Source organism: Panthera tigris, chromosome C2 (genome assembly GCF_018350195.1).
Source record: "Panthera tigris isolate Pti1 chromosome C2, P.tigris_Pti1_mat1.1, whole genome shotgun sequence".
In the NCBI taxonomy this organism is placed as follows: domain Eukaryota; kingdom Metazoa; phylum Chordata; class Mammalia; order Carnivora; family Felidae; genus Panthera; species Panthera tigris.
Window position 1 is genome coordinate 156,482,777 of NC_056668.1, and position 22,431 is coordinate 156,505,207.

Below are 22,431 nucleotides of genomic sequence, written 5' to 3' on the forward strand. Positions count from 1 at the left end.
CGGTGACACCAGACGCGACGGGGATATTGGCGTCATGAGGCCAGGAATTTAAAACAGTTGGAATTCACATGCGAGGGCTCCAGAGGATAAAGTAGGCAGCACGCAAGAGCGGGTAGACGATGGAAGCGGGGAGGGAAATCCCAACAAGGAACAACAACAGCAACAGCAACAGCAACGCAGAAAACGGAAAACGGAAAACAATGGAGATCAAACCCGGACAGAAACAGAGAAAGCTTTGACGGGCTTCTGAGTCGACTGGGCACAGCTAAGGAAAGAAGCTTCCGGCTGGAGGACATATCAATAGATTCCTTGAAAACCGAAAAGCGAGGAGAACACGGACTAGAAGAAGAACAGAGTATGCGAGGAGCTTGGGACTGTGTAACACGTGTGTAATGGGAAGAAAATGAAAACTTTTATGCCTCTTCTTTTTCATTGATCTGACAGATACGTTTGCTCCAAACAATACCAACAGGGTGTCTGACAACGTCCATGTCTGCTTGTATGCAGGTGAAGTGAATGCCGGGCAGTGAGAGAAGGGGCGAGGAGTGGATCATGACGTCCCCACGGCACTTGTGCAGTGGTATAGTCTTGTTTGAAAGTGGACTGGGATCAGTTGCAAGCGCATATTGCAAACTCTAGGGTGACAACTAAAAAAAGGCGAGAAAGCAAGTGTAGCTGGCATGCTAACAAAGAAGGGGAAATGGAATAATAAAAAACCACAAAAGGCCAAAAAAGAGCGGAAGGCAGAAATAAGAATAAAGGACAAGGGCAACAAATAGAAAACAGTAGCGAGTCTGATGGATATGAATCCAACTATATAAAAAATCGCCTGGAACGTCAACGTCTAAATGTCCCAATTAGGGGCTCCCGGGTGGCTCGGTCGGTTAAGCGTCTGACTTCGGCTCAGGTCGTGATCTCACGGTTCGTGAGTTCGAGCCCTGCATCGGGCTCTGCGCTGACAGCTCGGAGCCTGGAGCCTGCTTCGGATTCTGTCCCCCTCACTCTCTGCCCCTCCCTCACTTGTGCTCTGTCTCTCTTTCTCTCTGTCTCAAAAATAAACATTAAAAAACAATTAAGTGCCCCAATTAAAAGACAGGGATGGTCAGACCAGACCCAACTGTATGTTGCCTACAAGAAGCCCACGTTAGATATAAAGATACATATCGGTTAAGAGCAAATGGGTGGAGAAAAATGTGCCATGCTAACCCATATCGAGAGAGCAGGAGTAGTTACGCGTTAACTCAGAGCAGAATTCCAAGCGAGGAAAGTTACTGGGGATAAAGAAGGGCCTTACATAATGATAAAGGGGTCAGTTTTCCAAGAAGACACGCTAATCCTTAATGTGCTCCTGCGTAAGAACAGAGCATCCAACTATGCGAGGCGAGAACTAATTGAACTTCAAGCGAATGTGAACGGCTGTAAAAAAAATGCAGTCAGGCAACTTCCTTCTGCAGGCCTTTTTGAGGAGACGCCAGAACGTAGCCGGGAAGGGAGAGAGCCGGCCCAGCTGGCTGTCTCCCAGTTACCCCACTGGTCATCACCTCTGCACATACATACAGTGACGTGTTCGTGAGTGGCTACAGGCTCTGATCTGTAACCTTGGCTGATTTCTGTACCGCAGACATCCCGCCCGCCCCCCGCCCCCCAAGGCTGATACCCAGTTACCAAAGTGCCGTTACTGAACACAGAGTCGGCGGGAGGCGGCCAGCCGCTCACCGGCTGACGGTCTTTCCACCGTGTACACAGCAATCCACGGAAGTAACCCCAAGAGCACAGAGAAATGGTAAAATGCGGTGAGATAGTGGGAAGTGGCAGATTTGAGTCTCATCTTTGCTCTTCATATAATTTCAGTGTCAACGTACACACCTTAATTTTGTGGTGGTCGCAAAACTCCCGATAATTCTCACGTCTCCCGTCCCGATTCTCACGGGAGGCGACTCCAACACACGCCACACGTACCGCCGTTTAGCAGCTCAAAGTCACTTCTCAGCCACCACCCAAGTGCCCCTGGGGTTGAGTCCGGGGGCTCAGGTCCAGTAAGAGGTGATGCTGTGCAGCTCCCCCTCCTGCACCCCCAGCCATCGTTCTCTCGCGCATCAGCTCTGCAGGTGGCGTCAGAGGAACGTCGCCTCTTGGAGGGAATGAGCACAGGCTGCGGGGGGCCCGACGTGGCGGCATCTGTCAGGGTTTCGGGGCCGGGGGAGTTAATCACTCTGAGCCTCGGACGCGTCTTCGCTGAGGTGGGGTAACGTGGGTTACTCCACAGGGTCACTACGGCTTTCGGAAGAGGGACCACTAACCGTGACCCAATATCCGTTCTCCCCCTTGTACAGACCAGGAGAATTTTCAGCCGGACACATACCTGTCTGGATGAAAGACTACCACTTTCCAGCCTCTGCTGCAGCTAAATCCCTTCTGGTTCCCGAGTCGCATGGAAGATATCCAGGCCATGAGTCCCGGGGGGAAGGGACACGGCTCCCGCTGCCACGTGCCCGCGTCTTGCTGGTGGCGAGGCCGGTGGGGTGGAGGGAAAGGAAGCAGCCGTGCAGACCGTGACGGGGGACAGCCCATGTGGTGGCGGCGTGGTACCCGGGTGGAAAAGGACTCGGCCAGCAGCCCGGAGTCCCCGGGCCAGCCCTGGACCACCACCAGCCTTTTGTGAGCGACAGAAAGGGTGTTCAAGCCTCTATTATTTTGAGTGCTCTTGAAAACGTTTCTTATTGTGGTAAAATACATATAACATAACACTTACCGTTTCAAGCATTCTTAAGTGCGTACGTCAGTGGCACTAAGCACGTTCCATTGTGGTGTAACCATCAGCGCTGTCGATTTCCAGAACTTTGCATCATCCCAAACGGAAACTGCGTACCCGCTCAACACCAGCTCCTCATTCCCCCCCACCACACAGCCCCTGAGCACCACTGTGTCACTTTCCGTCTCTACGAATCTGACTGTTCCAGAGGCTGCACGCAGGTGGCATCGTACAATGGTTGTCCTTTTGCGTCTGGCTCTTGTCATTCAGCCCAGTTGTCGGGCCCCACCCATGTGGCAGCACGTACCAGACCTCACTCCTTCTTGAGGGTGAATGGTGTTCCATTGCGGGTCTACACCACACTGTATTCACCCATCCGTCTGCTGATGGACACTTGGGTTGTTTCCGCTTCTTCGTGATTGTGAATAATGCTGCTATGAACACGGGTGTACAGGTTATTTTGGGTCTTTGGTTAAAGCGGTGGAACCCAAATACCAACTAGTACCAGTCTTAACAAGTGCACACAAAATGTTGTCACAGTGACTGGATATATGTCCTCTCCCCGTTCATTCTCTTTCAGGAGAGCAGGTCAAGCGGTGTTGGTGTAAAACCGGGACGGTGCCAGAGCTGGCTCCTATCAGCCCATGGGAGCTAATGGGGACATACTCAGTAACTCTGTGAGCTGGCGGTGAGAATCTTGGTGAAGATCAGCCACAGCGGGGGTATTTACGCCGCGGTGATTGGCAAACGGTTCAAATCAGGGCTTTGGGGTTTCTGAGAAAGTGGGTTGCCAAACATTTGTCAGTACCCGACTGGGAAACCCTCACTTGCTGAAGGTCTAATCCTGACTGCCCACAAGACTTGGTTGTAACTCCTTCCTAGGTGGGGAAGGTTGTGAAAACATTAACTCTGTTGCTTGTGGAAGCAGATTGTCGTGTGTGAAGTTTATGGAGTGGACGTCTATTTGCGCGCGTGTGTGCGTCTCTGTATGTTTTCTTTCTAAAAACTGCTTAAGCTGATGACAGAGAAGACACCAGCTAGACATGCCAGAGGTTGGGGGTTCGGCAAGTGCGTGGCTCTCCACGCTCCAGTCCCTGCCACGACACGCCCCGAGGCTCTGCGTGGGCAGGGCTGCTCACAGGATGGGGGGCCTCCACCGGCCAGGGGTTCCCGAGCCCCGGCTGACCTGTGGCGGGCAGGGAGCGCCAGCAAGAACACAACTGGGTAGTGTTAAGCCACTGAGATGTGGGAGCGGGAGTTGTTTGTTCTGCATCATAATCTAGCTTTTCCTGACCCATAAGCCTCCAAGTGGCCACGTCTGGTGGTGGCCGCATATATAAGGAAAGCACACTGGGCTACATACAGATAGCATTTAAATCTGTGGGATTAGATGAGGTCACCAAGGGAATGAGGATACATATATCTAGACACGTTAATAAACAGCCAGCACTCAGCACATATCTATACACACATATATAATATAAATATATGTATATTTTATATATTACATATAAGATATACGTTATATATGAAATATATTATATAAAATATATTATGTAAAATTATATTATATATAAATACATACATATTTTATGTGTAATATATGTTTTATATATTATATATAATAAATCCAAAGACTGAGAGCTGGCTGTTCATTAATATATTTTCAATCCAGAGACTGAGAGCTGGCTGTTCATTAATGTGTCGACACTGGGGAGGTGAGGAAGCTGCCAGGCCGGGGGAACCAAGAGGCCGTGGGGGCATTTGTGCCCGGCAGGTACACATTTCTCAGACAGCAATGAGAGTGGCACCAGCCAGATGGGGGTGGGGGCGCTGCTGAGCGGTACGGGGATGGGGGGCGGGGCTCGCAGCTGACCGGCAGGGGCCCGGCTGGAGACAGGCCATCCTCACAACCCCCCAAAGTGCCTGCTGCAGAGGGAACGAGAGAATGGGCCACACCCACAGGGAAGCAGGCTTCAGGGAGGCTCTCTTCCTTCGAGACAGAAGGAATGGGGACACGCTTGTGTGACAGGGACAGGGTGGCAGCCGAGAGGCGCGCGTTGCCAGAGCTGTGGACCGGTGCGACAGGAAATGGGGTGTCAGGAGGAATGGGGTGTCATCTTATTTACTAAGCAGCGGCTGAGCTCGGCCCAGGCACTGAGCGATGGCCGAGACTATTAAAATACTGTCTTTCCTACTAGACTGCCTGCCATTTAATGTGACTGAGGCTCAGCTAACGAGGAAACTCTGAAGACGGAGTAAATCTTTCTGCCCGAGAGGAGAGGGCAGAGCATCAGGAGTGAGCCCGAACCAGTGGGTGCTTGTTTTCTACTTTCTAAGAAGAGGGTGGGAACGGCATCCCTACAGGGGCACAGCATCAGCCAAGACGCCAAGGTGTGAACTTGGGCCTCTTCCTGCCATACAGGAGGACCCCCCGCCCCCCAAGAGCTGCCACTCTGCTCTTGCTGGTCAGACCCACTCTGCTCCTTGATCACACCCAGCCTGTCCTTGCTGTTCCCTCTGCCCGGTGCCCTCCGCTCTGGCTCTGCGAGGCTGATTCCTTATCATCACTTAGGTCTTGTCTCGGTACCCTCTGGGCTCTATCCAGAGCCCCCTGGCAGACACTGTTCCCTCTCCCTGGAAGGATCTTCCCCCACCCATCCTCCCTGTGGCCTGTTCAACTGCCACCTCGAGATGAGTCCCCACCATACTTATCCCATCTGACATATCTTCTATTTTAGTCCTTTCGTTCTGTTTCCGCCCCCTGGAATGTAAGCTCCATGAGGACGGGCGTTCTGGCCTCTTTCCGTCACTGCTGTATCCCAGGGCCAAGTGCCCTGCACATAGTAGGTGCTTAATAAATGTTTGCTGCATCAAGGAGTGAAGGAAGGAAAAGTCACCTATGAAGAGATGTGCTTCAAGGTCAGAGAGACCCCTCTTCCTCCCTCCTTCCCCCGTAACTCCCGCCCCTGTGTATTTCTTCGTTAGCCCTCTTTGAAGTTTTTGTTGGTTTATTCCTCTTGGCCCATGGCATAGAGGATCCATGGGCTGATTTTGCTGTTGGTCTTGTTTGCGGTGGTTTCCTCCAATACCTGGGAAATACCTCCAACACTCTGGAAAATACAGAGTAAGAACCTAGTAGATATGCAGTGACTGACTGAAGGAGTGCATGCCTGCCTGTGGCTGCCTAGCGGATAAGAAGGCGGCAGGGGACCACACTGGGCATTAGTGTTGGTGTGTGATGGGTGGGGGCCCTTCTTGTTTGGGGAGATTATGAGAAGTGTCAAGAAGTTTTAAGTTGTGTCTGAGAAAATGCATATAAATATTTAACACACAGAAAAACCCAATCGGCATGCTCATTATCAATATGACCAATTCCATGTATTTATTTTCCTTATACAGGTGGGGGTTTCACAAAGAAAATCTGTAATTCTGGCTCTAGCAAAAGAGGGCCTCCACAGGGATTCTTGGATATGTATTATTCAAATCAAGGGATTTGTTGGGGCTCCTGGCTAGTCAGTAACTTACCAACACCTTCGGTGAGGTCTCTAAGTTGCCCAGCCCTCCACGGGCTGCTGCCTGGGTGAGGAAGGCTATGCCTGCCCTTCTTGCTTGTGAAAGCTCACCAGAGCCCGTAGTGGTCCCCTCTGTCCCTGGGATTCAGAGAAGTGGGCCGGCCTTCTGCCCTCTAGGAGGAACTGCGCCTCCTCCAAGTCCCAGTTGGGGACTGGTGAAGGGCCCGAGATCCTGAGATTTTGGTCCTGCTGGTTCTGGAGTCAGACGTAGCCTCTGAGACACACATTCACCCCTCCAGGCAGTTAGGGCCCAGCAATCAGGGGGACCCTCAGGTGGAGGTGTGCAGGTTCCCAAGGCCAACCGTAAACTGAATTCTCTGATACGGCAAGCGTGAAAACTTCCCATGTGACCCCATTTAAAGGTGCAAATAGTGTCTTTGTAGCTGTGGGGAGAAGGTTTCTGTGGGGAAAGATGTTATTTGGGAGGCATAGGTGGGGGCGAGGGACTGATGGCCTGCAAGAGAGAACAGGAGGTGCCCCTCCCACCCCGCCCCACGCCGGGGGAGAAATAGAAGTACAGTCAGGAGAGAGGATGGTCAGGTCCAGAAGGCACCTGATCTGGGGGTGGTACCCGTGGCTTGGCGAGTCAGAGGAGAGGCGGGGAGGCCAGGTGGTGGTGTTATGCTGGGGATTGGGCTGGATGCTATGAAGGCACAGATGTGTCACAGATATGGTGGGGGGGGGGGAGTCAAAGAACCCGGGGGGGGGGGGGGAGAGACTGGGCCCCTCAGAACATCCCCCCTTGATGTGGTAACTGTGCCCCTCTGTCAGCCACTGTTTCTTTGTACCCTCCCTCTGCTCACCCCTTCTCTCCCGCCTCAACCTGACTCCCACCCTCAGCCTCACCCAGCTCGTTAGGGAGGAAGGCAGAGAAAGAGGTGCACCCCTTTTGTGGCTCAGAATCCCTGACGGATGGGGTGGAGCTGCCTGGACCCTGGGCCAACAGAAACCATTAAGCCCTAGGGGACCACGATGGACAAGAGACCTCGACAAATGTTCCAGGCTGGAAAGGGGGGCCAGAAAAAGGACCTGTTGGTCACATTAGGTTCATTTCACTGAAGGGAATTTTTCAGAATCCAACTCTGATGTTTGTAAAGGAGGCTCTGCCCGGGACCGTCCTGAAAGTCAGAAGTCAGAGGCGGAACTTGGTCACTAAATTGGGGGTGTCACCTCTGGACGGGACGTTGGTGTGTTTAAGCCTGGGCAAGCATACCCCTGAGCTATTCAGTCACAGGAGGCGTGAGAACTCAAGGACAGAGGAGAGAAGAGGAACTAAGATTTATTGAGGGGCTCTATGGATTTATTTGAAATAGCAGATAACGCGCGAAGTGCTTTTACACCGTCCCCTCTAAACCCACAGTCCCCTTCTGGTAGCTGTTTATCTCTCAGAGACACCGAATAACTGGCTCAGAGCAGGGATTTGAAGTGGCCACTGCCAAGCCTGCGCCCCTTCCTCCACGAGGGCTTCAGACTCACGGCTGCGGGGGCCAAGCAAGCAAAACAGTGGCTGGAGCAGCTCAGGGACGGGTTGAGCGTCTGCATGAGCAGGGCCACCTCGGGGGACCCCCGCCGTAGTCAGAGGGAGCCCCAGGAGCAGAGAGGGCAGCACCGCCACGGAGGGATGCCCAATCTTCTCATACCCTAGAGCTCCTCAAAAGAAGCCAGAAATCTGAAATTGGAATGCGGTTCCCCACATTTAAAACATCACCACTTAAAACGCTCTGCTGGCCAAGCCAGACCCTTTTGTGGGTCAGGCCCTGGCCGGGAGCTGCACTTTCCCGGGTGGGGCCGGTGGGGGTAGGTCCAGCTGTGCGCAGCCGGAACCCGCCAAGGGGGGCCTAAGCCAGCGAAGTTCGCTTTGTCACCCAGCGCGAGGTGTCAGGTGGCCGTGCAGGGCTGAGGTGTCAGGAGATGGCGCAGGGCTGATGTGGCGGTTCGCAGGGCTGGGTCAGGAGCCCAGGCTTGGCTCATCTCCACTCTCCTGGGCCCGTGGCGCTCACCCTTATGCTCACAGGACGGAGGCAGCGCCGCCAGGCATCGCTTCCGGGAAAGGCGTCGCTTCCGGGAAAGGCGTCGCTTCCGGGAAAGGCGTCGCTCCCGGGAAAGGCGTCGCTCCCGGGAAAGGCACAAGGTACTGGGTCTGTGCCTTTAGGGGAGCAGAATCCTCCTGGAAGCTCCACCCAGTACTGGCTAGAATTGGTCTCCTGACCACCCTCTAGTTGCAAGGGAGTCTGGGAAAGGGAGTATTTTAAACTGAACGCGGCACTAACCAGGACATAATTTGCATTTTTATTCGTAACTTACAGAGGGAGAATGACTATTGTGTAACAACGTCTTTCTCTTCTCGCTGTGCTGGTTTTCTGGGTGACATTGACTGATTGGCCCCTGCTGGTAGCAGCCAAGGAGGAGCTGCAGCCCTTTTGGTAACAATTTTACACTGTTCTTTCCTCCAATGGGCTTCTGGCGTCAGGGGCATATAACCTGGGTTGCTGTTTTTATCGCCCAAATCCTCCTGATTCATACTCCCAATAGGGGCACCTCTGGAGCCGGCCGGATCCTTGGTGAAACTCATCCACATGGCAAATTCTATCCCCTGCTTTTATCTTTTAATATACTCTGACATCGGTTTTTGCCCTTCTTTTGTTCTTTTGTACCATTCATTGATAGACACTTTTTTTCCCTAAGGATATTTTCCTAATACGATATATTTAGTCATAATTTACCTACATCCCTTAGAAAAATTACATCAATTGCCAAACAACAGATAATATCAGGTGTGTATCAAGTCAGGATAGGCTGGGTGATGCTGCACAACCCCGATCTCAGTATCTTAAAGCAACAGAGATTAATTTCCTGCTTGTTCACATGTCCACTGTGGGTCATCATGGATGTGGAAGGGTCTGCTCATAGTCATTCAGAGAGCAAAGGCTGATGGAAGCATTGCTATCTTGAGCACTGCTGGTCTCACGCCACAGGGAAAAGAGGCTTCTGGAGGACCTCGCCTTGGCAATTAAATGCCACTTCATTACAGCTTATTGGCTAGAGTTGGTCATGTCCTCAAGCAACTACGGGGGCCCAGGCATGCAATCCCATCATATTCATGGAGGGAGGTGAACCAGAAATGTCTGGGAAACAGCAGACAAAATACTCAGTGTGTGTAGGCAAGGCCAGATAAGGGGTATGACTGATTCAAGTTTACTTGTGTTGCTCCTGGTGCAAACTTCCACCAGGGAGGCAAACCCGTAGTGACAACTGCTCTTGAAGGAAGCCATTGTCCCTCTGAAAGGTGCTTGGCTTCTGAGTCGGCGTGAGCAAAGGGGAACCTAGCCCCTGGCTTTAGCTCTACAGGTAGAATTTCCCGCAATTAAAGTAAGGAATGTTCTAGACTCTTACTTCAGCCAATCCTGGATCTCCTGTCACCTCGCGTAATCCCTAGAGCATCTCATTCAGGAGTCACCTCGAAACTCTTCCACAGAAGTTCTCTGGCTGGGTGTGGGGGGTGCGGCGGGGAGGAAGTGAAGCCCGTGCTGGGAGAGAGTTGGAGGGCCGGGGAAGGGTTAAGTGAGAGCGTTCCTGAGATCCACGGACCTCAGCATTTCCAGGAGACTCTGGATAGGTGGGGTTTCATGACAGTCACAAGACACTTTCCTTTCTCTCTATGTGAGATTATATTCACGATGATGGCATCTTGTTTTCCCTACTCTAGGATGATTTCCCAAATATGGCGAGACAGGGAAAGCACTCTGCTCCCCGCTCCGACCTCCACCCCCAGCTTGAGGCGTTTTGCTTCCCTGCCACTTGAGTGGAAGAATGTGTGAACTACAAGTGCCATGGTGAGTGTCTTTCCCTTCTTTCTGCGAGTGGGAGGAGCTACAGAAGATGTTACTTCACACGCATCAAATCTGCACACTCATTTGGCTGTGGAAAAGAGAACAATGGAACACACCGAGCTGTAGGACAATCAATTAACTTCTACTCTTTGCAGAGAGGTTTGAAAGAAAGAACAAAAAAATTAGCGGGCTTGGGAAAGCCTTCCTCGCTTCCCAAACTGGAATCCCTGTCTCCTCCGTAATTATGCTGGGCCTGTCGAGGGAGGAGGAAGCATGGGGGGTGGGGGGGAGCGTTAAAGCTCCACGTGGCCCACAGGCAGAGGCTGTCCGCGACCGGCACTGGTGAGAGTTCTAGTTCAGGTCTTCCGTCTTTCTATTTGGAAGTTTACTGTTACGTTGTTGTCATTGTTTCTGGCAGGGTGACACTCTCTCTCTCTTTCTTTGTTTTCAGTTTCTTTATTTATTTTTGAGAGAGGGAGGGAGAGAGTGAGCAGGGCAGAGAGAGAGGCGGACAGAAAATCCCAAGCAGGCTCTGTGCTGTCAGTGCAGAGCCCAACATGGGGCTCGAACTCATGAGCTGTGAGATCATGACCTGAGCCAAAATCAAAAGTCGGATGCTTAACTGACAGAGCCACCCAGGAGCCCCTCAGGGTGGTGCTCTTTTTGAGGCAGTTTACACGGTAGATCGTTGGACCTGAATTTGAACTGAGGCTTTGGCACTTACAGCCAAGTGATGTCCAAGGTCTGGTTCTCCAGAAGGAGACCTCCAGATGAGACTTTACATGCAAGTGTTTCGTTGGGAAATGCTCCCAGGAAGAGCCAGGAGGGAAGGGAAGCGGGAGCAGGCAGGGGTGACACGTGAGGCAGCAAACGACAGCCCACGGAGGAGGGCTCCCGCTTGGCTGGTTCTGGGAGCTCTGGGATCAGCGTAGGTCATCTCTCAGGGTTCTCTATCGGAGGCAACACAGCAGAACATTTATACTCCTGCACCCAGCAGCCCCAGCTTCAGCGTCCCCCCAGAAGACCTCAATTCCCAGGCACCAAAGGCATTCCTGCAGGTGGACAAAGTGGACCCTGGCAGTCTGAGGGCAAGGGTCCCCCACAGTGACACGGGGACTGGCCATTGCCGTGGAGGCACGTGCGAGTTGTTGTTTGCCTAGCGGGCAGGCACGGACTGGGTCTACTGCACGTGACCTCAAGGAATCCACTTAGGTCCACGAGACCCACCTGGAAAGGAAATGGGGCCACTGCTGTGTGTTCTTCACGGGGTTGGCATAAGATGACACGAGATGGCACGTACCTGAAAAGCACATAGGCTGTTGCTCGGATGCGGGAAACACTCGGTGAAAAATACTAGGATTATGCTGAACAGTGGCACAAACTTAAATTCTAGGCCCGTGGCCTAGTGAGTATCCCTCCCTTGAGTCAGCAGCTTGCCTCCGTACCCTCGCCCCGGCCGGGCTCCTGCCTGGCAGCCGTTATCAACCTACCTGAGCTGGGTGGGAGAGGCAGCCATCTGCTGGCTCTGAAGTGGACGGGACCAAGGACATGGGTATAAAGAGCAGAACAAAGCTTCGTCGCTTCTGCCTCACGTGGCCCCTCGGAGTGCAAAAGCAGCTCGAGGCCGCCACCTGCTCTCCATCCCACGCCAGCCTCCTTCCTTGACATTTCATCAGTCCAGGCGTCTGTCTGCCCGCCAACAGCAACCGGCTCACACCCCAGCCATTCTCCTTTCTTCTCCTCTCCATCCTGAACACCAAGCATTGAGATTCTGCACCGTCTCAACCCTGAAAGATAGTTTTACAACGAGCCAAAGCTCGTGTGGGCAGAGAGCCTGTCTTAGTAAGCACTGTGAGGAATATCATGATGACAAGGATGTGGTCCCTGCCCACCTGGAAGCCAGGTGTGCTGACCAAAGGCCTCACTCCCGTGCCACGGAGGCCGGTCAACAAATGACGCTCGTGGGACTCTCTGGGCCTATCACGTTCCTGGTTGTTCACGAGAATCCTGCCTTTCAGCGGCAACTAGATGAGGAGGGCCTGTGCCATTGTGTGACATCATGAAATTTGCTGTGGACTGAGGGACGGTGTAAGGTGCTGTCCTTGAGGCAGATCTGCCTCACCCCTTTCCAAATGGGAAGTGTTTTTGAACTTGCTCTGTTTGTATTTCATTACTGTGTGTAAGGCATATTAGCGAAAGGGAAATCTACTGCCGGAGTCCTTAGGTTATACAACTGTGGGGAGGTAACACTGGGCTTGACTGTTTGGGGGCCCAGAGAGTGAAGATATTACTGGAAATGCTGGACTCTGAGAACAGCGGGGAGCGGTATCACCCCCAGCTGTACCCAGTTGGCCGTGGCTTTGGGTGTCCCTCATTGGCAAGTGGCAAGGGTGTACGTGTTTGTGCATTTGTGCCTTTAGATCATGGTAAATGGAAGATCCTTTAGAAGTGTTGCATCGGAAAATGGGCTGTGAAACTGGCAGGCAAAGGGGTGGACCGCCGTGGGCAGGTTTCCTGCTCTGGACTGCCTTGGCCAGTTCTAAAGAAACCATCCGCCCACGGCACGAAATGAATCAATCAGCTCTTACCTCTCAAGAATTGGAGCCAAGAGACACAGACTTTGTCACTGGCGGCTGGCATGTAGTCAGGCTGGTGTGGCCCCATTATAGGGCCAGGGCAAGGTGAACCAGCCCGGCAGGAAGGAGGAGGGGATGAGAGGGCCAGCTGGCTCTTCGGCACCTGTTCCTCCCTTGCCCTGGCGCTTCCACTGTTGTTTTCCCCTGGCGGCTCCTTCCCTCCCATAAACTTCCCCTCCCTGCCCTGGGAGAGGGCTTCTGCTGGTGACCCCTGACTTTGGCTCTAGGGCAAACACCTGGGCAGCCTGATCTTCCCAGCTTCGTGCACCTGGTCCACCAAAGGCATTTCCAGAAACACTCCAAGCTCCTGGCCACAAGGTGCATTCATCCTGGCCTTCCCTGTTGTGAGTGTCCAGGGTCTGGCTCACAGCAGGAGCTACGTCGCCGATGAGCAAACCATGTGACTCTCTCAAGACACAGCATTCTTCCTGTAAATCAGCTGTCACCTGACCGAGGCCCAGAACAGTCAGTGCCTGAGTCATCCCAGCAATCTTATATTAAAACAGTGAACCACAGAGGTGCGGAGGAATTTAATTCACAGTTTGCTGTGAACTCTGGCGTCTGTTGTGTGTGTGAGGACATATGCCGTCTTCTAAAGCTTGTAGAGCCCCTATTGTCCCTAAGTTCAAACACAAAACTTTAGGATTAGTGTATATAACAAGATGAGCCCGCTGGGGTGTGGAAAAAGTGGCTTAGTGACCACTAGAACCAGAATCACCCAGTGAGATGTGAGGACCCATAGGCTCAGACGACCTGGGAGCTTGATAGAAAAGCACTTCCTCGGGTTCCCCCAGACCTACTGGGTCAGAATACACAGTTTAACGTCTACATCCCTCTCCCTGCCCTGCGTTATTTGGAAACATATTCAGCTTCATCAACAGAAGATTTCTATAGTTCCAGATACTTTTTTGGATTGAAAGTTGGACTTGGTAAGCTTATGTGTTAATGATAGAAGCCGCCATATGGCAGTTCAGAATGTAGGCCCGACTGATCTCACTGCATTACCCAGACGGTCTCCTAACCTCCCAAGACTCAATTTCCTCATCTGCAAAATGAGAATAATAACAGCAATTTACTTGAGAAACCTGCTGTGGACATTAGTTGAGACTATGCACATGGAAAGCTTGGGGCCAGGTCCTTACTACATGTGAGTTATTGTTATTTTGCTTCAGAAAAAGAACAACCATTTATTGGGTGTTTACTGTGCGTTAAATCCTGGGCTAGGCCCTTCAAACCACACTGGGAGATATTATCATCCTACCAAAGGGGAGACAGAAGGTCAGAGTGGGTCAGGATCTTGGGTTGAGATCTTGGCTCCCCATGGCCGACAGAGCTTTTACTCAGCCACATTACCTCCTGAGAGCTGGGGCAGGATTTTGAGATGCCAAGCAAGGAGGGAACACAATTTCTGTGGGTTGTAATATTCGCATAATGTCACACAAAATAACCCAAGAACTGCTTGTGCAATGTGCCTTGGTTCTGAATTGCCTTTGCCAGTGTGTATTTTCCTAATTGCTTTATATTTAATCCACCCATGTGAAGTGCCTTGAGCAGTACAGTGCCTGGCACTTTGTAAGCATTCAATAGCATGCAATAAATATTGGCCATTATTTGGAGGAGTTTGTATAATCTTTATACCGATCCATTTTCAGTCTCCTGCGTTCCAATTATCTTCTCTCAGTCTGTGGTTTATCTTTTCATTTCTTACATGGGGTGTATTGCACGAAAGGCTTTAAATTCGAATATTGCCAGATTTAGCAGTCTTTTTCGTTAAGGTTTATGCTTTGCATGAGAAATTTTTTCTTACTCCGTGGTCATAAGGATCTTCTCCTGTGTTATCACGTTATGGTTTAAAATTTTGCTCTTCTCATGAGGGTCCTTTTTTAACTTCTTGTTGCTGCTTTCCATCCCACCCCACCCTTAGCCATCCTTAGCCATTAAATGTGTTTGGTGTATGTCCTTGCATATGTATATAGCCTCGTGAAATATGCAGGACTGCCTTGCATTGGTTCTTAATTTGCATAATGGAATTTTGCTATAAATCTCATCCTGGTTCGACTTTTCTCGCTCTGCGTGTTGCTCTGCAGATGTCTGTTTTGCTTCTGAGTGCTGAATGTTATTCTAAAGTATGCATTGTCACAGTTTACTTATTTCCCTGGCGAAAGACACCAGCCTGCCTCCAGCTCCCCAACATAAAAACACTACAGTAAACCACCCGGTGTTTTGTGAGAATTCCCATGGGATTTATGGGACCAGGGGTGGATTGTGTGTGTGGGCGGGTGGAGACAGCAGATTCTGAATTTTGCTGAATGCTGCCTGAAAGCCGTCCACAGTGGTGGCTCCAGCATCTACCTCCCAGCACGGTAGGGGTCCCACATCCCCACCTGTCAAATACTTGCCCCCTTGGTGGATGTAAGAGGACATGTGGTCTGAATTTGAATTCTTCTGATCACTGCTGATCTGGAGTTTCTCTTCACATGCTCGTTGGCCATTTGGCCTCCCCTCCTGTGCATTGCCCAATCCTGATCACCATCTTCTATTTATTTCCTCTTTTTAAAAAAGTTTATTCATTTATTTTGAGAGGGAGAGGAGCAGAGAAAGAGGGACAGGGGAAGAATTCCAAACAGGCTCCCCACTGTCAGCGTGGAGCCCGATGTGGGGCTCGAACCCACAGACCACGAGATCATGACCCAAGCCGAAATCAAGAGTAGGACGCTTAATTGACCGAACCGCCCAGGGGCCCCTCTTGATTTCCTCTGGAAATTGTGGTTGTTCTTGATTTGTAGAAGACTTTGTGTATTTGAGAGTCTGGATAGTTATACTTGGATTTTTCAATCCTGCGTATACTTTCTCACAGTTCATCATTAGCCTATCGATTCTCTCCTGCGTCCTTAATTAACTAGACATGAAGTATTTGATATATAGTCGAAAACATTAGCTGAGCACATACTGTTCCAACCCTGGGTGAGGTGCTTGCCTGGAGCAGACCCTGAGCCAAGGGTATTGGTGTAAGTGGTTAATTTGGACAGAGAAGACCATGCCTGCAGGGGAGTGGGGGACGGCCAGTAAAGGGTGAGTTCTCTAGCAAGGATCCCCCCAGGTGAGGTGAACTTCACTTCTGGCAGTAATGTGGAACTTGCCGCTCAGTCATTCTACCCAGAAGGCAAGGGAACTGAGGTGTTTATACAATTCCTGTCAGCCATTGGTCGTGGGGGTGGGGAGGGTGTTAAATCCCCAGCACTTCAGGCTCCCCGCTAAGGCAGCAAGGGCAAGGTCTCAGGCAAAGCAGTGAGGTGTTTGCAGTCTCCCTGCCCCACCAGGCATACGCCGAAAGAGCGAGGGGACATGGGCAGGGCACCTGTAGTGCCCACTGCCGTGCTGTACGTATTTCACCCCTAAACCAAGGATTGAACAAAACACAGAACACAAAACAAAACAAAGAAACAGAAACTCTCATAAGCAGACATGATTATGCCCATTTTTAAGGCATGGAATCAAGGGCAGGAAAGTAAATTGCCTGAAGATAATGGCAGAGATGTGATTCAAATAAAGAACGCTCATCAGGATTGGGGCGCCTGGGTGGCTCAGGTGGTTAAGCGTCCGATTCTTGATTTTGGCTCAGGTCATGATCTCATGGTTCGTGGGATCGGGCCCCAAGTTGAGCTCTGTGCTTGGGATTCTTTCTCTCTCTCGGCCCCTCCCCTACCCTCTCTCTCTCTCAAAATAAATAAGTTAAAAAAAAAAAAGAATGCTCATCAGAATTGCCTGGGGGAGTTTATATAAGGCAGGTTCTGGGTCTGGGGGAGATTCAGAGACTTACATTTTTAACAAGTGTCTGATATAAGCTTTTGTATTATCTATTTCTGTATAACAAATTACCTCAGTACTTTGCAGGTTAAAACAACAAAACGTCTGTCACAATTTCTGAGGGCCAGGAATCCAGAGTGGCTTAGCTGGGTGGTTCTGACTGCAGGTTTCTCCCAAAATTGCAATTGGCCTGTCATTCACTTTCAAGTTTGCTCTTGTGATCCTTACTGACTGTTGGTCATGGAACTGACTGTCAGCATCTTGACTGGTGGTGAATATACCTACACTCGTGAGAAAAACGTACAGACCTCAACACACACACACACACACACACACACACACGCACGAGTACGGGGAAACAGGAAATCTGAGCAAATCTGTGGTGGATTGTTATTAATGCCAGTATCTCGGCCATGATATGGTACGGATAGTTTTGCAAGATGTTATCATTGAGGGGACCTGGGGAAAAGGCACACCGGCTCTATCTGTATTGTTTCTTACAACCGTATATGTATTTACAATGGTCTCAGAATAAAAAGTTTAAATAAAAAAAGACCAGGTAAGAATATTCAGAGCAGCTTCACTCATAATCACCTTGAACTTAAAACCACCTCAAGGCCCGTAACACCAAAGAACGAATGGATGAACGAATGAAGGTGTGTTCACACAGTGGAACAGTGTAAAACGATGAACGTGAGTGGAGCGCAATTATACGCAGCATGAATGAATGGCACAGGCTTAGTGTTGAGCGACCAAAGCCGGGCACACAGTATGGGTCCGTTTGCATAAATGCAAAATGGAGCATGCACAGGCTGCTATTAGAAGGCAGGAGAGCAGTTACCATCGTGGGCGAGTCCACAGGAAGGGGCTTCTGGGGCCCTGACCGTGTTCCCCCTTGGGATCTGGGTGCTGCTTGCAAGGGCGCGTCGTTCAGGGAAACTCACGGAGCTGTACCTGTATGGTATGTGCACTTTTCTGTATGGGGGCATCAATAAAAGTCTTTAAAAGATTTAATGTATATTATATTAATACGTAGTATTAATCAAGTGCTACGCGGCAGGCCCTTTCCTCACCACTTCTCGGGCGTGGTGCCATTTAAGTTTTTGAGGAAGTTTCTATTATTAGCCCCATTGCTCAGATAAGCCAACTGAGGCTAAAGGAGGCAGTTTTCTGGGATCATCCAACTGCCCTGTGAGGGACTGGGAACTCATCAATGCCCTTAATCACCTTGGGGTTCAGAGACAAGGCCCAGCCATTAGTAACGTCACTGAAAACAGGCCTGTTCACTCAGCAGCAAATGATTGCCCTAGCGACACCAAACACGGTCGTCTGCCCAAGTGAGGGGGGATTTCCTACCAAGAGCACTTGTGAAATCCAAGCACTTTATCTTTTACTGAAAGCCGGGGCAGGCCCGGGGCAGGGGATGAGCAGTTAATTGCTAAACACTATAATTGAGTAGGGAGGCCTCAGCCTGATCTACCGGGCTTGTAGCTGACCACGGAAGTGTGAAAATGACCATGATTAATGAAGTCGCTGAGAGTGTTTTCCTGTTAATGACATTCTTTTATGTTTTAGCGGGAGCACATGTGGTGATTGCAAATCAGCGAGTGAGCACACGGGTGTAATTTTTTCTCTCACCGTTTCCCATTTCTGGCCCAGAGTCCCATTCTGCCCGGCGGTGAAAAGCTTCGTGTTAGTCAACGTGGGGCTTCTTCTCTTTCCTCCGGTTCCTGGGTAGAGCGCAGGGGTGATGGTGTGCGGTGTCCGGGCCTTGGTGGTGGTAGGGGCGGGAGGCGTGCGGCTCCTTATTGTCATCTGTCCAGACCGGTGCCCCTGGGACGACAGCCTCCTTGTGTGACAATGCACGCTGACCTTCCGTCACACTGGCATCTGCCGGGACGTCCTTGTCTGTCCGCGGCCTACGGTCCTCTTCTGGTCTACTGCTCTGTGTTGCTTGTTTTGGCCACAAGTCTTTGCCACAGGTTCCTCTTGTCACTGCCTTCAGTGCCTTCTCAGAGGGAATAGAAATATTTGACTGCCCCGCCCATACTGGGTGCCGTTGGTCCCCCACCCAGAACCCTTTCTCTGGGGACTGGTCCCCCCGGTGCTTGAGCATCGCAAGCTAAGAGTTCACAGCTGCCTTCCTCGGGAGTGGCCCACACCTCAGCCGGGTTAGGTCTTCCTCCCCACGGCAGCCCACAGCCTGGACTGATGCCAGCGTGCAAAAGACCACCCTCTGCCTCAAGGTGGTGAGATGTTCTTTCCCCGTCACCAACTGCGGTGTGCCTTTCCCAACACCGATTCTGCAACTCTCCTACGCCAACTGGGCACCCGACAATCCGGTTCAACTCTGACACTAACCGCCCAGAGTTAACATCCAACTCCACAGGCCTTAAGAGTTCGGTTCCACAGGATTGCCCTTGCTTTGGATGCCAACCGCAGACAGATTGCCCAGAGCATCCTTGCTTCCGCCCGGCCTCTTACAAGTTTAGGGGCTCCCACAACCCCCCTCTCAGGTTCAATCATTCACTGGAATAGTCATTCTAGAACTTAGGAGAGCGCTTTACTTACTATTACTGATTTATTATGAAAGGCACAACTCAGGAACAAACGGAAGACATACTCGGGGCAGGGAATGAGGAGGAGGGCAGTTAAGGGGTGTGGCGTTTCCATGGCCTTTCCAGGCCATCACCCTTCTAGGACCTTGATGTGTTCACCAGCCTGGAAGCTCTCCGCCCCACCACTGAGGAGTTTTTATGGAGACTTTATTAAGTGATTGATTAAGTAATTGACCTTTGGTGATTGAACTTCCTCTCCAGCTTCTTTCTCATCCCTGGAGATCAGGGGGTGGGGGTTCCCACCCTCTAATCACAGCTTGGTTTTCCTGGCCACCAGCCCCATCTGGAAGCTATCTAGGGGCCCCAGAGTCACGGTCATCTCACTGGTATCCAAAAAGACACTCCTCTCATTCTGGGGACCGCAAGGGGGCTAGAAGCTCTCTTCCAGGAACAGGGACACAGATCAAATATATGTTTTTGTATTATACCAACATGGCCCAATTCTGTGGTATAATTCATACTCCAGAACTCCCTGTGGGGCCAGGATGCAGTTGGACTCCACGTGGGACCACATCCTGACTTTGCTCTTTCTTCTGCCTTATCTTACTCCCCTCACTTTCTTATGGGTTTCTCCTAGGGCATGCCCTGGATATGTGACTTCTATAAGAATTCCCATCTTAGTCTCTGCCTCTGGCGACCTGACCTGAGACACTGCTCTGGCCCATGAATGCGGGCGATGCAGGGAACTCTCAGGCTAGGAGTCCTCGCTGCACACATTTCAGCCATCTCTCCTCTGCATCTTCCTCACCAGGCTAGTGTGATAGTGTGTGTGGTGGGGAGTGGCTTCTTTGAAGCTTAGGACTGAGGCATAGATTCCCTGGTTTCTCAAATCTTACAGCTTTCCAACAGCTTCTATTGGTTAGGGTGCCCGAAGCTCAAGTAAGAAAATCCAACACAAGCCAGCTTAAACGATTTCTCTGTTGCTCATCTGGAGGCCCAGAAGATGGGCAGGCTTTAGGGTTAAGGTAATTTAAATCCCGGCTCTTGGGGCGCCTGGGTGGCTCAGTCGGTTAAGCGACCGACATCGGCTCAGGTCACGATCTTGCAGTTTGTGAGTTCGAGCCCCGCGTCAGGCTTTGTGCTGATAACTTGGAGCCTGGAACCTGCTTCCGATTCTGTGTCTCCCTCTCTCTCTGCCCTTCTCCCACTCCCACGCTGTCTCTCTCTGTCTCTCTCAAAAATAATAAACATAAAAAAAGAAATCCCAGCTCTAATTTCTGGGATTCTTTTTGCTTTACTCTCTTCCATGTATCTTCTGTGCAGATGTCAGACCCTGAATACTCTCGCCATTGTGTCCACAGCTCACACTTGAGGGAAGAGAGAGATACAGAGCTGATTCTGGAAGCTAATTCAGCAGAGTAAGGAAAAACTCCCCCCAAATCTGCTGACAAACCTTGCTTTGAATCTCAATACCATAAATTTGGCTCTGTGCCCATTTCTTAACCAATCTGGCCTCGCCTTGGGCCCGGGGAGGGACGGGGTCTGCTTCCCATCCCAACGCTTGAGCCGTTTATAGAAGAGGAATACACAAACGACGCCGGGAATACACGAACAACACCATCTCTCATTTCTAGGAAGTGAGGGACGGGAGAGCCTCATGAAGGGTGGACAGTCAACAATGTTCATACGTGGCATTATTGTCCTATTGACTGGGATAGGGTTGGGCACAGGTGGCTTTCCTGGGGATTTCTCAGGTTCAGTATCAGCAATTTCATATTGCAGCACCAATACAGTCAGAAGACTCTGCAGAATGGTTATATGAGTTTATACTCTAACCTAATGGCTTGTGGGTTCTCATTTTTTCCCATCACCACAAGCACTTGACTACCTATCTGTGAGAGAATCTCCATATTGTTTTAATATGTACTGTTCTGAATTCTGGTGAGATTACTCACTATATCATATATAATTAGCCAGTCCCTTTCTTCCCTGATGAACTATCTATTCATAGGTTTGCAAACTTTCTTGTGTATTGCCTGCCATGCCGTTTCCTACACGTTCCAGATCAGAGGTCAACAGATATTTTCTATAAAGGGCTAGATACTAGCTTTCAGACTCTGAGGGCTGTGCGGTCTCTCACAACTGCTCAACTCTGGTGTCTCGGCATAAAAGCAGCCACATAAACAAATGGGTGTGGCTGTGTTTCAACAAAACTTTATGTACAAAAACAGGCAGCCAGCTGCATTTGGCCCTGTGGGCTTTACCGACCCTTATTCTGATATCAGTCACTTGGTTTTAGACAATGCAAATCTTCTCCAAGTCTTCACCCAGCTGTTAGCTTTGTCTAAAGTGTTCTTTTCTTTTTTTTGAACAAAATCCTCAATTCTGATGTAGCAAAATTCATCCTATCGTTATCTGAAGTTTGTGTTCCTTGGATTAAAGCGTCCTTTCTCATCCCAACAAGACAAAGATATTCTGCTCCTTTCCTTGGGATTGACTCCTTATTTCTGCCGGCTCTCACACTGAGCGAGCCCTTGGATCTGTCGGGTGTTCGCATTTGCGTGTGATGTGAGATGTTGCTCAATTTCTCCCCCCGTGGTGAGCTATCTCCTCACAGAGCAGCCAGACCAGTCATCCTTTCCCTGTGGATCTGGAGCGGGTGGAACTTTAGTTGGGGTGGGGCTGGTAAGTTGGAAGGCCTACCTCTGCAGCCAAATGCGGGTCCTCGGCGCTTGCCCTTTTCACTGGTCCCCGTCCCACTGGTATCCTTTCTGTCCCCCCTCTCCCACGCCCGGGGCCTCCAGGCTCAGGGACGTTGAAGAGGCTGTTCCCTCTTCCAGCGGTGGGCCCTTTGTCAGGCTTCCTGGCGGTTGCCTTATCTGAACTCCCTCTCATTTACTCCGTATTTCAACCCGGCTGCTCATCTCTGCTCTGTTAGAGGGGAGGTCCTCGAGAAAGAAAGCGTGACCACCAATTGGCCTGTGAGCTGAAACTGGTTGGTCTGAGGCTCCTCACCCCCTCTCCTGTCCTTGGAGCGTGGGCTCCACTTGCCTTCCTGTTCCCAGAGGCTGCTCCAGGGACAGTGATGTGCTGTGGAGGCCACCGGAATGGTAGATGTGACTGAATCAGTTCACTCCTCTGTACCAGCCGTTAAGACGCGGCGTGCGGGTCCGAGACACACTCCTCTTGGTGCCGCTCGAGACGAGCCTCACATGTGAGTTCCTCTGCTGACAGAACCTGCCACCTACAAACCTTGAGGGGCCGGCCTCTCTC

At 50.9% G+C, this 22,431-nt stretch overlaps 1 long non-coding RNA gene across 1 annotated transcript in view; it reads left to right on the forward strand.

Annotated features, from left to right (window-relative positions):
- LOC122230590 overlaps positions 1-22,431 on the forward strand; it is a 48,164-nt gene that overhangs the window by 11,999 nt on the left and 13,734 nt on the right. Inside the window, exon 3 of the long non-coding RNA XR_006207583.1 lies at positions 10,034-10,160. This is a non-coding gene — a long non-coding RNA (uncharacterized LOC122230590). The remainder of the gene's footprint in view (positions 1-10,033; positions 10,161-22,431) is intronic.